The 13,431-nt window shown below is 35.5% G+C and overlaps 1 long non-coding RNA gene across 1 annotated transcript; it reads right to left on the bottom strand.

The window, feature by feature from the left end:
• Positions 1-351: 351 nt before the first annotated feature.
• Positions 352-11,988, bottom strand: LOC134175397 (uncharacterized). Its single transcript, XR_009969006.1, has 4 exons — positions 11,644-11,988; positions 11,063-11,236; positions 963-3,461; positions 352-813 (listed from the first exon to the last, which is right to left on the bottom strand). It is a non-coding gene; the product is annotated as an uncharacterized LOC134175397 (long non-coding RNA).
• Positions 11,989-13,431: the final 1,443 nt, after the last annotated feature.

Genomic DNA, 13,431 nt, shown 5'->3' with positions numbered 1-13,431 from the left:
GTCTACTCGGAATACTCATATCCCAATATCACAGCAGGAATTTATGTTATTTACTGCTGCTTCTCACCTTAAGAGCAGCCCTTCTCTTCTGGATTCCTCTTTTTTACAGCTACCAAAAATTGGATGCTGCTTTATTCAAGTACTTACTGCTTGCTACCTAGTCAAGTAACAGCTTGAAAGAGAAGGAAACTTGAATTTGCACTTCTTCCCCCATCCCACCAAGCAGGGTATTTAGTCCCTCAAATTTCTTAGAAGTTGATAATTTCACTAGTCTTCAGGACTAAAAATTGTCTTTCGCTTACTATTTGAAAGGCAGTGGAATCAGATGGATACTGCCTTACCTATAAAAACAAATACAGCTGTAGTTTTGTCCAGTCTTAACATTACCCAGAAGACTGATAACTAAAGTGTGCCATGAAATCAAGCATCCACAGAACAGAACTCCCAGCTTTATTGCTGAAAGTATGGGGAAGCATATTTAAATGAAGACAGTTCTCTGAAGGTAAAAGATTATAGTTTGGATTCATTATTTCACAATCTCTGCACATTACAGCACAAGTAAGCATCTCAGCCTTCAATATAATTGTAACACCTTTAAAAAAACCCAACACATAACTTGCAACAATTTTATAAGCTAGTGCATATAGATTTGTGTAAAGAGAACTCACCACAAAGTACACTGCAAAACAGCTGGGCACCACAAAGCCAAGCATTTCCCTTAGCAGCTACTCTTCAATAACAGCTTTCCTTCCCTTGAAGCTGGTCGAGCCATAGTTGACTTCTGACACTACAGCTTTTCCACACATAGTAAGTCTGAAATTTAACACCAGGTCTTCAGCCTGGGATTCAGACTTTAATAACTTCATTTAAGTTTCCTCAGAAAGACCTTTATGTATTTTTCCCAGTATATAACTCAGGAACAAAATACACATTTGTTTTAATAACAAACCCTTTCACCTTACCCCAATACTCCTGTCTCTTAAGAAGACTCAGAGCTTTTCTTACTCCCAAAGCCCTTTATTAGTGGGTACTCACAGCTGGGACTCATTTTTAATTGGACATGGCATCTCTCCATGTGTAAGGACCTCACTAATTGTTTAAGGGTTTTGGGGTCTGGTTAACTCTTCAAGGTCAGGGAAGTTTGTATCCTCTTCTCCCAAGGCTTTGTAGAAAATTCTCTTGTGTTGCTTTCAGAATGAGTAGATGACAGTTTCTGTGCACAGAGTATATTTGTGACAATTTCGCATGGAAATTACAGAGGCTTAAAACAGAAAATATTCAGGACAGAATATAAAGAAGGAAAAAAGTCCTCAATGTCACAATACTGTGTTGAAAGAGTAGTTTGTAATCTATACAAATGCGCTCCAGAAATTAAAGCATGGTTTAGAATTCAAATCAAGCAAATAATAAAAACGTTTATGAATCAATATATAAATAATATATATGGAAAGTATTGCAAATTACAGAAATTATTTCAGAAAATATTTTTAAAGATACCATTAAAATACTAATTGGAAGTTATTTACATGAAATATGTTGCTGAGTTAATATTTGCTTTGCTTTGCTTTGGCTAATGGGTAACAACTTCTTTACAATCTGTTTTATGCTACCCAATATAATAGATTTCAGAAGAGCTATTTTATTTTGCCCTATTCTAAATATGAGCAAAATCATTCTCTTTTCTTCCAGTTTTACACGTGCCTTTTGCTGTTTTCTAGTTCTCAGCCCATTAGATCAGACATCTATTCTCACTCACAAAGAAGAAAAACATCTGTTCAGTGGCTGATTTTCTCACTGGCAATTTAATAATTGCTGTATGTGCATCTTTCTTGATACAAGGAAAGGAATGGCTTTTCTGCTTACATTTCTATATTTTATCTAGTCATTGCTGAATTTTCAGTACTCCATTTTAATGCAATACTTACATGAAGTTTTGGTACCAGGCCAAGCTGAATTATAAGTCTTTATTTTATTATTTCTGTATTTATTTTTTTTAGTTAACAATTTCAGTAATGTCTAATTGATTCAGTATCAGCTTCATTATTATGGTTTATATTCAACCTAAATTGAGTAGAAAAAGTAAAATGAAAGTTCTAGATACCTGCCTGTAGGCACAATAAAATAATTGAAAGCATTTAATCTGTTCTGTCATTCATCATCATCCATCAGCCTGCCTGGAATTTAACAAATAAGGCTGCTGCTTCTTGCATTGATTTATTTTTTTCCTAACTGCATCATCTTTCCTCCTGTTACATATTGTAGAAGTCCTGCTGCACCTGATCTTAGTATAGTAGTTCTCGGTTATCTTCAAAGGTACATTCAGAGATCTGTGACACGTCTCTTCACTTAGATTAATGTGATACATCTACATTGCTATTATTATCCTGTGGTCTACCATCAATGGTGTTAGCTCTGCAGCTTCACATGAACATGAACTTGTGCACAAGGAAGGAACACTGTCCTTGCTCTTGTCGAGCACATTTATTACCTTCTGGCATACTGTTTCAGCAAATGCAGCCTGTAATGACAGGGATCATTAGGTCTGTACTTAAACTTTGATGACATAAAATAATGAAAACCTCAACATATGAATCTTTTAACCATACTGGGAAAGACTATAGAACCAAAAAATAAATAAAAAAAAAAAAATACTAATGAAGGACTTCAATGACGTCTAGACTTCACACTCAGGAATCCTGAATTTTTGCATTGTTTTAAAGAAATCTGAAGTAATGCCCTCAACCAGGACCTAAGTCATGTTTGGATCAGGTGATGGGATTCACCTTGGGACTGGATTCAGAAGACTCTGGGAATAATTTCAGCCAGCTGTCTGCAGCAGCAGTTCTGCCTCTTGCGGGAAAAAATGTATTTCCTTTTTTCTTTTTCTCCTCAGGGAATCCTAAGAATTTCCCTGGATATTTACAACAGATGTTATAAATATTAACAACTCTTATATCAAGAGAAAGGAAGACTACAAATATGCATGAGTATCTACAGCACTGCAAACTCAATATCACTCAGGCATTCCCTTTCATAGAAGAACTTTAAGAAAATACCCTACAATTCACTTGGCTGAAATTCTTATTTTGAAAAACCTTAAAGAATCCTGTATTCTCTTCTAGATGAACCTAAATGTTTCTGTCTCTCTCAGAAATTCATACTACTTTATTTAACTTTAAAAGCTAAAAATGGCCAACCACACATGATTGACATCTAAATCATGTTTCCTAATATATTGTCTCTATATCATTGTATTTCTGATTATGTGAGGAAGTGAAATTCAATAGTTATCTGACTAACCTCACAGGCATTACATGTCACACTTGAGTAAAAGTGAATATCAAGGATTTTGGTGTCATTGAGAAACTAGAGGAAGCATACAACTAGGTAATAAAGCACTTCTTTTGTATTTTTCAGAACATTTCCATTGTGGTTTTGTTCTCCATAATTCTTTCTTCTTCCTGTGAGGAAAAAGATGTAAGCTGTGCAGTAAATCCTGCTGAAAAAAGTTTCTTGTGAGAGAGTATGTTTATCACTGAGCTACGTCTTAGACCGTGTTGGTCTCTCCTGGGCATACTTCATAGGTGGTTACATTAAATTCTAGGTGAAACCCTGTAGATTAAGAACTCAAATGCTGCTGCAGAAATGTAGCCCCTTTTTGTGGTGTTCCACTTTCACGGCATATTTGTACCTATCTACTGTCTGTGTTAAGAAGGCTCTGATCAGACTTGATTAAAATCAGCCAAATGATACCTCTTTTAAATGGGCAGAAATCTGTTTCTACTAGAGACAGTCCTTTCTGTACCGATTTGTTTCCCTCAGTCTCTCCCAAAGAGTCCATCCAATATCTTTGTCATCAATACCTCATTTTCTTTCCACATCATCTTTTTTTTTGCTGTTAGAGTACTTTCTTTATGTAACATTTCCAGTTTGGAGTCACCTGGTGATAACCTGTAATGTGATCATTCCTCTTTCCTGAGACCAATATACTTTAAGCTTGCTTCCCTCCAGTATTTGGGCTGTCATCTATAGGAAGGACAGCCCTTGAAAGCCTGGAGACAGCAAAGGCTTCTCTAGCATTCTCAGCTAATGGCACAGCCATTGTAACATTGATTCTGTTGAAGCTGTTTATATGACATTGCTGCTCATCTGTCTTTACTGCCTGGATGTTTGTTTTTCATTAGCTGCTGCCTTTGACTCAAATTCTGACAGCAATACATGCCTGTAGCGAACAGATAAACTGATGGGGAATATGACATTTATAAAATTGGGATCCATAACTAGTGCATTCTTCAAACTCTCTTACGAAATTGTTTCCATAATTACAACTCGAGTCTTCTCTGCTTTTTCTTTTACATGTCAAAGTATACAACGATGTACTTAATTTTTGTGTCTCTATCAGTTGATGTTACTTCTGCTGCCTTTATTTGTCAAATTCTTCATAATTTTGCGCTGCACAGAGTTGAAGTTTTTTTCTCCTGCAAGTGACTGAGATTTCTGCAGTATTGTTTGTTATTCTATTGACTTCACTTGTTCTTCCAGGTTGTAATATTTAAGACTCATGAGGCATTCTTTGTCAGCCAAGAAGCTTTCTAAAAGTACACTGCTTTGTATAGATAAATTAATTACTACAATTAAATGCTTGTATATGTTTAGGAATGATTGTTGACTTTCCCCCTTAAGCACATTGTCTTTAATCAAAGACTGCAGAAGTGAAAATAATCAATTACTTTCTGCCTACTTCTACTAAAAATATCCCAATTTCTCGGATGGGTTAGATGGTTGACTAAAAGAGAATTTACTGTGCATACAAAAGGTAAGAAGAGAAGAGCCACAAACTCACACTGGAAAAGGAGGTCTGTGATAATTTCAGATAATGTTTCCTCAAATAATAAAAGAGCTAATAAAGTAAGAAATTCATAGCATTAAAGTTTGTTTACACTCCTAGATTGCTAGCTTCTTTAATTTGAAGCAATCACACAATGTCCCTGAATGTGACTACAATCACAACTCGCAAGGCATGTCTCTCTGTAACAGGTTTTTAAAGAAAAATATCAGGCTCTTTTAGTAATACCCTGAAAGTTAGTTTAGGAGTTACTCTGTACTGCTGCTGCTAGGGTGTCTGAAACTAGTGTGTAATTTCTCTAAACCACAGTGTAGACATGCTTTAGTATGGAAAATACCATCTGCAAATAATGTCCAACAACAACAACAAAGTCTTTTTAATATAAATTTAACACACAAATAACACACTAAGTGAAAAACATAGATAATTAGTGGCAGCTCTCATGGTACTGCTGGTGCAATTTTACAAATGAGCATTTTCCCTTAACCAAGTTTTTTTAAAAAGGTCAGCAATTTCATAGACCTTAAATTTTTATAAAGACACATTTAACAAAAACAAAACCAAGAAATCAGGGATGCAACAGAAGACATTTGCTTAAATATTATTACAATTGTAAATTCAACAATAAAATAAAATATTATACATAATCTATCTGCGGATTAAAGCTGCATTTGTGCTTTCTGAGTGCAGAAAGAAGTTACAACAAGTTCTAACTCAGCTGACAACTCTTACTGATACCTTTTTTCCTTCCTTTTTTTTTCTTTTTTTTTTTTTTTTAGTAGGAATTACTTGGCAGCATAATAGAATCCTATTATGTGACATTCCACCAGGGAGATGTAGTAATGTATGTCATCTTTGCCTAACACAAGTATATAGCAGTTAGTGCCAGCATACCTAGCACTAGCTTGTAACAGTTGCATGGTAATTGCTATCCATTTCCCTTCCCCTTGCACTGCTTGGTAGGAAGAGGTAAGGATAATTGTAATGAAGTTGAGCCCAGAAAGGAGGGGTGTTTGTATGTGTTAAGATTTGTATTTATTTTTATTATCCTACTCTGATTTTATTGGTAATAAATGGAATTGATTTTTTTCCCCAAGTCGAATCTGTTTGCCTATGATGGTAATTGTTGTGGAGTGCTCTACCTGTCCTTATCTAGACCCACAAGCCTTTAAACTTATTTTTCTCTCTGTGTCCACCTAAGGAAGGAGAGTGGGAACCTGGCTTTCAGCCAAAGTAGACCCATCACACCGTAGAAAAGGAGGCTCCTACATAGAGAAGTGTTCACTACAGTGGAACAAAGCTGCTGCTGACGTGAAGTGCTACACTTGGAAGATTATCTTAGTTAATCTAGGCACCTGAAAAACAGATTTTTACTTCTAAGAATTTAAAGCACTTTTAAAATTTGTGATTTGGATGTCTCTTGGTTAATGAAAATTCTCAAGTTAGAATCATAGAACAGTTAGGGTTGGAAAGAACCTTAAGATCATCAAGTTCCAACCCCCCTGCTATGGGCAGGGACACCTCACACTAAACCATCTCACCCAAGGCCTCGTCCAACCTGGTCTTGAACACTGCCAGGGATGGAGCATTCACAACGTCCCTGGGCAACCTATTCCAGTGCCTCACCACCCTAACAGGGTTCTGCATCTTTTTTCACCTAGGAGGTCATTAATTACTTTATCTGAGATTTATTTATGTTTTTTTTTTTTTCGGGCTATCTTTACATAGTAAGAACATTCACAGTGCCCTGGGGTTAATCTAAGATTACAGTTCTAAAGCCCAATTTTCACTTCCCTGTTGAGTATGATGTTCTGTCATCCTCTGAAGGGTTACTCAAACAGACTAAAACTGTTGACTGCAATCAAATTTAATACGCAAATTTTATCTTTTCTGGAAAGTGTCACTAGCAGTATGTTTATTATATATTACAGGCTGAAAGCAGACAGTGGTGGGATAGGGTTAGTTGGGTGGGATAGCTGGGTTTAAAATTAAAAGCCAATACTAACAACATAGTTTTGGAAATAGTTTAAGATTCCTGCTTCTCCTACTGAACAGCAGACTGCAAAATGGGTCCCATAGGAGCAACATGTTGGATATCACACTGGCATTGTAGACTGCAGGGGTATTAGGCAACCAGCTTCGTACAATTCAAAAAAAAAAAAAAAAACAAACCCAAAAATCCAACAAGAATTTCTGTTCAATAAGTATGGCCATGACTCTGCAAATGGCCAAGAATGTGATAGTTTCCCTAATGCTTTGGGTATCATTGTCCACAAAGCAGCAGCTGTTTATAATACATAGTGTAGCCTGTCTTCATTAGCTGCTGGTAGATTCTCTTGGGTAAATTTCTTGCAGTGTCATTATAATGCAGAGCTTTTGTAGATGTTAAACTGTACTGAATAATAGATGATTTTAGATACAGTTTCTTCATGCTGGTAAAAGGAAAGGAGGTTTGGGCTGTTTTGCATTGCCTTAGGGGGAAGTTACTCAGTGGTTTCAACTTTTATTTATAATCAGCTTTTTTTGATTTATAATCAGCTTTTTGCTGATTTAGGGAATAATAACCCTACATGCAATAAGTAGCAGGAAGGGTGTCTTTTATTACCCTTTAAAAGTATTTCACCAGGCAGGGACATGTATGTTATATTTTCAAATCAGCTATGCTTACATTCATACATTTAGGCACCCACACTTTATATTACCGTCTTTACAAAGTTAAGCCACAAACGCAACCTCCCGTAGCTCCTCCAAACTGCATTAAAAAAGAAACAAGGGCAGACCCCCAGCAGGTGGCAGCCAACTCTAAAATATGTCTAAATTAGCCCACTTCAGGGTATGAATAAAAAGATCTAGAACACAGATCATGCAAAAATAAATAGGAATGTTTTAAGAGGCAATTTCACACGTTTATTGCCCTACCTTTAGGTTCTGAATTTATTTTTTTTTTTACTATTTCTTCTTCATAAATGAGGTGGCAGTTTCCCTTGGTTTTAAGTGACAAAATGCACTATTTTAACCTATGACAGTTTAATAGTGTTGTATTATCAGGAGAGCTATCATCTCTGATAACTGATACTTCCCCTGAAAAAAAAATGTTTATAAGTTCAAAATAATATTCCCCAAGTTAGTATTGATCAGGTAGCAAACTTGTATTTGATCAAATACGAGCATAAATGCCCCCTATTTTTCCAAACAAGTGTTAAAATAATCAAACCTTATTTTACCTATATCTCCAAAAGTAATCTGTACGTAAGTTCTTTTGAAAAAAAATGTTCTTAAGCATGAGCAATCAGAATGAGCACTAGTAGCAGGTTTAGTTTAAGGGAAGATGCTTTTTTGCAGCTCAGCCTTTAGTGCAATGAGTAATGTCTGATTTGCTGTTAATTTATTTGTGTTGCTACAAAAAAAAAAAAAATTCAGTGACTATCACAGGATAAAAAAATAAATTGATTCTTTCCGTTCTGAGCAGTCTACAACTTACAAGCATTATATTACATAAAAAGACAATCTGAGTCAAAATAGATCCATTTGGTAAAACCATTATTGAGAGACAGCAAAAGTTCTTTTTTGGTGGCCAAGATATAGCCACTCTATTATCAGAAAGTTTGAAATGTGCCCTCATATATGATGCTGATTGCCCAGCTAAGCCTATCAGCTAAAGGGTAGTTGTCATGGGCAAGAAAAGAGATTCCTGGTGGCAGGGCAGGAGCATATTTTCCAGCCTAGTCTGGAAAGACTACTTCTGGGTTTGGTCAAAATGCGGCTTTGAACCATCCCTACTTCTTGTCCTTGTCCTTCCAACTTCAGCCTGCTAGGCAGAGCACTTGGGGATAACCAGAGACAAAAGACAGGCTATAATAACAGTCAGTTATGCAAGAACATGATTTGGGTATACTTGATGAGTGAAAACCCATATGCTTGAGCAGGCTCTGACTGCAAAATTCTAATTGATTTCTCTAGGAGACTCGCTGTTTGCCCTCCAGCTAAGGTGAGGTTGCTGTATCAGGATGTGAACACCACTGTTTAGCTAGCAAGGTGCTTTGTATTTAGTGCTGTTGTCAAACTCCCTACAGTGCTTAACTCTAGAGTTTGGAGATTCCTCAGTGCATATTCATACCCAAATCTTTGGTCTTTATTCCCATTCTAGTTATTCACAAATATTGTTATATTAAACAAAATTGAATCACTTTACATTATTCACAAGGGGGACTTTCATGAGGGGTGCATGCTAATCTCAGGTTTGCAAGCAGAATTAAATAAAGAAGCTAGATGGCAAAGGAAGGAGCTGAAAGACTGCTATGGTTGTGGGTGTCCAGTTTTGTTCGTGTGAACTACTATCAGCTTAGTGGCATTACAACCTATACATCTTGTAAAGAAGGGCAATTCAGGTTTTGCATATGAACAGCCAGAATTTCTGTTTTGAAAGAAAAAGGATTTTTAGCTTTTTGTCTTCCAGAATGCAATGATTTTGCCATAACTTAAAGACTTTTTAGCCATTGCAGTTTTGCTGAATCTCTGTGCTAGCATCAGTGACTGAAGTAGCTTACATGTTCTGTGCCAGATCTTTTGAATGTGTTTTATAAGAACAACCAAACTGAAAATCTTTACATATTTTCCTGCAGTTCTTAGGACATACAAATCTGACTTATTCATAAGATGCTTTTGGAGACTTTTATTTTTTTTTCACCTGAACTCTGATAGGAATTTATGCCACAACAATTACAATCTGCTTTGCTCAACGTGCCCTGCTTTTTCATACTCCTACTTAAAATGTCACAAGATCTTAAGGCAACACAGTAAGAATAAAGAGCAAGGAATCTGAACTGTGTCCTCTCCTGATAAGACACCAGGCTTTCTTACACGAATGCTTAAAAATTACTCAAATTACTTAAAAAATTTAAATATGAAAAAAGTGAAATTTGTGTTAGCAATTACAGATGACTTAATATGCAACATTTTTAATGTTGCTCACTTTTTTATTTGCCAAGAACTAGTTAAAAATTATTTTCATTTTTTTTTTTGTTTTTTTTTTTCATTTGGTAATAGTTGCCAACACTACAGCATAAGATGACATTCCTGAGCAGACTACTGCACCTAGTTGTGAGAATGGAAAAAGCTAGCTGTACCTTTAAAACAAGCATCATTTAATGATTTTCTCATGTTCTTGAAATGATTTGGGATTGTACCATTTCTCAGCTTTACAGCTCACCTTTAAAACTGACAAGTATCAAAATATTTTGGTGCTCTTCAACTAATTGAAATAATTTAAAGTCCCATGAGCTTTATTAATGAGCTTGCCTCTCTGTACCTGTGAAGCTTCATGGTGTACAATTTTTCTGTAATATAGCTGAATCAGTTTGCTTTTCCTTTTTTCCCTTTGAATAACAAAACAGTTATTTTCCTATGATTTAGGGCACTGAAACTCTCCAAGTCAGTTTCCTCCTTTGTAATCACTGTATGAAATTATATAAAAGGAATAGTCACTGATTTAAATTTTCAAAATCTAGGAAGTATTTTGACATACAAAACATTACATTATAATTATATGTTAATTTTTCAGATGTTATCTTGGGTTTGGCTTTGCTTTCTACAAGGAAAAAAAAATCCTCAGTATTGCAGATACTACTTTTGGGTAACTATTGACTTTTAAAACAGTGATCACTCTAAATACATAAAATAATTTTCCAAATTGTTGAGATCACAGCCCTTAGGAAGTCAGTTGAACTAGAGATGTTCAGAGAAGTCACAGTGTGCATTCAGAGTTTTTTGAAAATATGTAATTGATATCAATGGAAACATTGATATCATTAAAATACTGCTCATGGTATTCATATTTCCAAATCAGGAAACACACACCTGCAAAAGGCCGTAGAGGTGGGAATATGAGTCTGTGAATGGCAAGAGACCTGGCTACTTTTTCAGGTGGCAGTGCAGGTGTAAGTGGCTGGGAGGAGCTTCTCTGCAATCAGTCTTGTGTTTTCAGGATATAGATGTTATAAAATCCACCAAAAGAGAGATATGCCCCAAGAAATCTAGCTGCAGAATTGCAGTCTCTGGAGCTAAACCTGCTTGGATAGTGCAATTTCTCTTCTTTACAAGAGCCAGCAAAGTTTTTATAAAATACTGCATTCACTTCAGAGTTTTTCTAATTTAGCAAGAAATCATCCTGAATCAGTTATATACATGGAATTTAATCACAGACATACTTGTTCCTACCTTAGATAATGTAAATGTCAGCTCCTAATTTCTTCTCATTTGTAGCAAGGCCCAAAATAATTCCTCCAGTGTCCAGCTGTGCTATGTTGACAATTACAGATTACCCAGTATCTTTTATTGAGGACGCATCTAAATCACTCAGTGTAGTCCAGTAGGGAGAATAGTGAACTAGTCCTGTCAAGGCAACAAACAGATTTGGTTCATTATGAATCCTTTATTTCCCCAAACAAATCTTGTACTTTTTTTCTTTAGGAAATTATTTTGCTCTTATCAATTTTAACCTTAGCTTTCCTAGGGGTTCAGAAGGGTTGCTTGGTTTTACAAAACAATTGGGATAAAATCAGAAAGAAGCCTGCGTATTCAAAAATCCGCAAAGGAAATGACTTTCCTGTGCTTTTCTAGTTGTGTTTGTTCTATATTCCACAAGAAAAAAATTGTTTAACATGTCTGAATCATTTTCTTCCAAATTCTACCTTAATTCTCCCCATCTCTCTCATTTCTATTCATGACAAAATGAGGTAGTGTAGCACAAAAACATACAGACAGCTTAATTATGTGCTGGAAAATCTTCTCCAAAGTACCTGGATGCATTCCCAGATACAAATCTTGCAGTCTTGTTTTTTTCAGTGATATAATCTCTACTGTGATGTAGTATATTACGAAGGACATGAAAGAACCTATTCAAACAAGAAGTTATTATCAGTAGGAAGAAGTAATGCCGATAAAAAGTAAATAACCCAAAACAGAAATAAAAGGGAAAGTTTCAAAACTGTCAAAGGTATATTTTAAAACACCTTGTTTTAACACTGTTCTTTTCTGTGTTCAAAGGTTCTGGTCTAAAGGTCAAATATGAAAAAAATTGCAAGCAAAGATGCTGTCATGGTATTTCCACCTTAACAAGAACAAAATGCAATAGTGATTTTATTTTTTTTTTGTTTACACTCAGGTTTTTTCAGCAGTTGTCTAGCAAATCACTTAATATTTTACAGTAGGAATGATAGAACAACAGGGAAGAATCTCCCCAAAATATTCAGTTCATACTCATTCTTTGGTGCATCATAAAATGTATCTACATAATCCCCACTGTATAGTTATCTGTTGTAATTCTCAAAAGCACCACTCAAGGGAATCTTGTGTCAGAAAATGGGGACTGTTGCAGTTGAAAAGCTTTCCTTAAAAACCTAAACTATTATTTGGTATATATTTTTGATACTTTAAAGTAAGTTAATTTTTTCTTCCCCTTGCAATTACGACTTAGGACCAAGGAGAGCAATTTTTCATATAATTTTATGCATTGGAAGTCTTGATACCCAATGTCCTTTCTTAGGATTCTCTTTTGTATTTAAAACAACCAATTGAGAGAATGCTCTTCTTGGTGCTACTGACTTTGATCTTTACCATTTTTACAGTTTGTTCACTTTGTCAAAATCATTTTGGTTTCTTATTGTCCTCCAAAGAGCTTGCAAATATTCCTAGCATGATAGCATCATTAAACTTTATGCGTACTCTGTATTCTGTGATCCAGGTTGTTAACACTAATCTTATGAATGTGTCCTGTGGAACAGTGTCAAAAGCATTATTGGTGTCAAGGTATAACATAACCTTGGAGCCCCTTTTACCCTCTAGGTTTGTTGCCTTGTCCGTGAAAGAAATTGCAGTCATTTGACATGATTTGTTCTTGACAGATCCACACCACTTGTTTCACATTGTCTCACTGTTTGCTAGATACTTACAAATGGGTTGTTTTATGATCTTGTGTTCTTTCAAAAATCAAACTGGGGTGGCTGGCACAGATTTTTCCAGAATGTCCTCCTCTCACCCTTGTTACTCTTCAGAGAAAGCTGCTGTATTTACCTACCTCTTCCTTCCTGTACTGCTAATAATAAATGTCTTAGCACAGCATAGCTAAACAGATGTAACTAGTTTCCCTGGTAGTATGAAATGAATTCATCAGGTCTTCTGATCATCTAAATATCCTCCAAACTTCTATTTCCCTTTATTTGGTCCAAACGCCTATTTTTAAAATCTATCATTTTAATGATTAAGAATTTTTGTGAAAAGAGGAAAAGACTTTGACTATTTTACTCTATTTCTTAAATCCATCATTTACAATTCTGTCTTTCTAAGCATAAGATTGATGCATTTCTTTTCATTCTCCTCCAGTGTAGTTACGTACATCTGTGTGTCTAAACACAGGTAAAATTTCTTGTTTCTATGTTCTTTGCTAATGGTAAGTCATCTTGCAGCTTCACCTCTTTGACTTTTCTCTCTGTGATATTTTTGTGCAAATCCTGTCGTTGCATTCTCTACTTGGAGGTCATTAAAGGCCTTATAATACAGATGTGTTTGTCTATTTCTAAATCTTTCCT

This window comes from Pezoporus occidentalis, unplaced genomic scaffold, assembly GCF_034315485.1.
Source record: "Pezoporus occidentalis ecotype Australia unplaced genomic scaffold, CSIRO_AGI_Poc_V1 ctg1, whole genome shotgun sequence".
Taxonomy (NCBI): domain Eukaryota; kingdom Metazoa; phylum Chordata; class Aves; order Psittaciformes; family Psittacidae; genus Pezoporus; species Pezoporus occidentalis.
The sequence above is the reverse complement of the archived record's forward strand: the minus strand, read 5'-3'. Positions and strand labels throughout refer to the sequence as shown.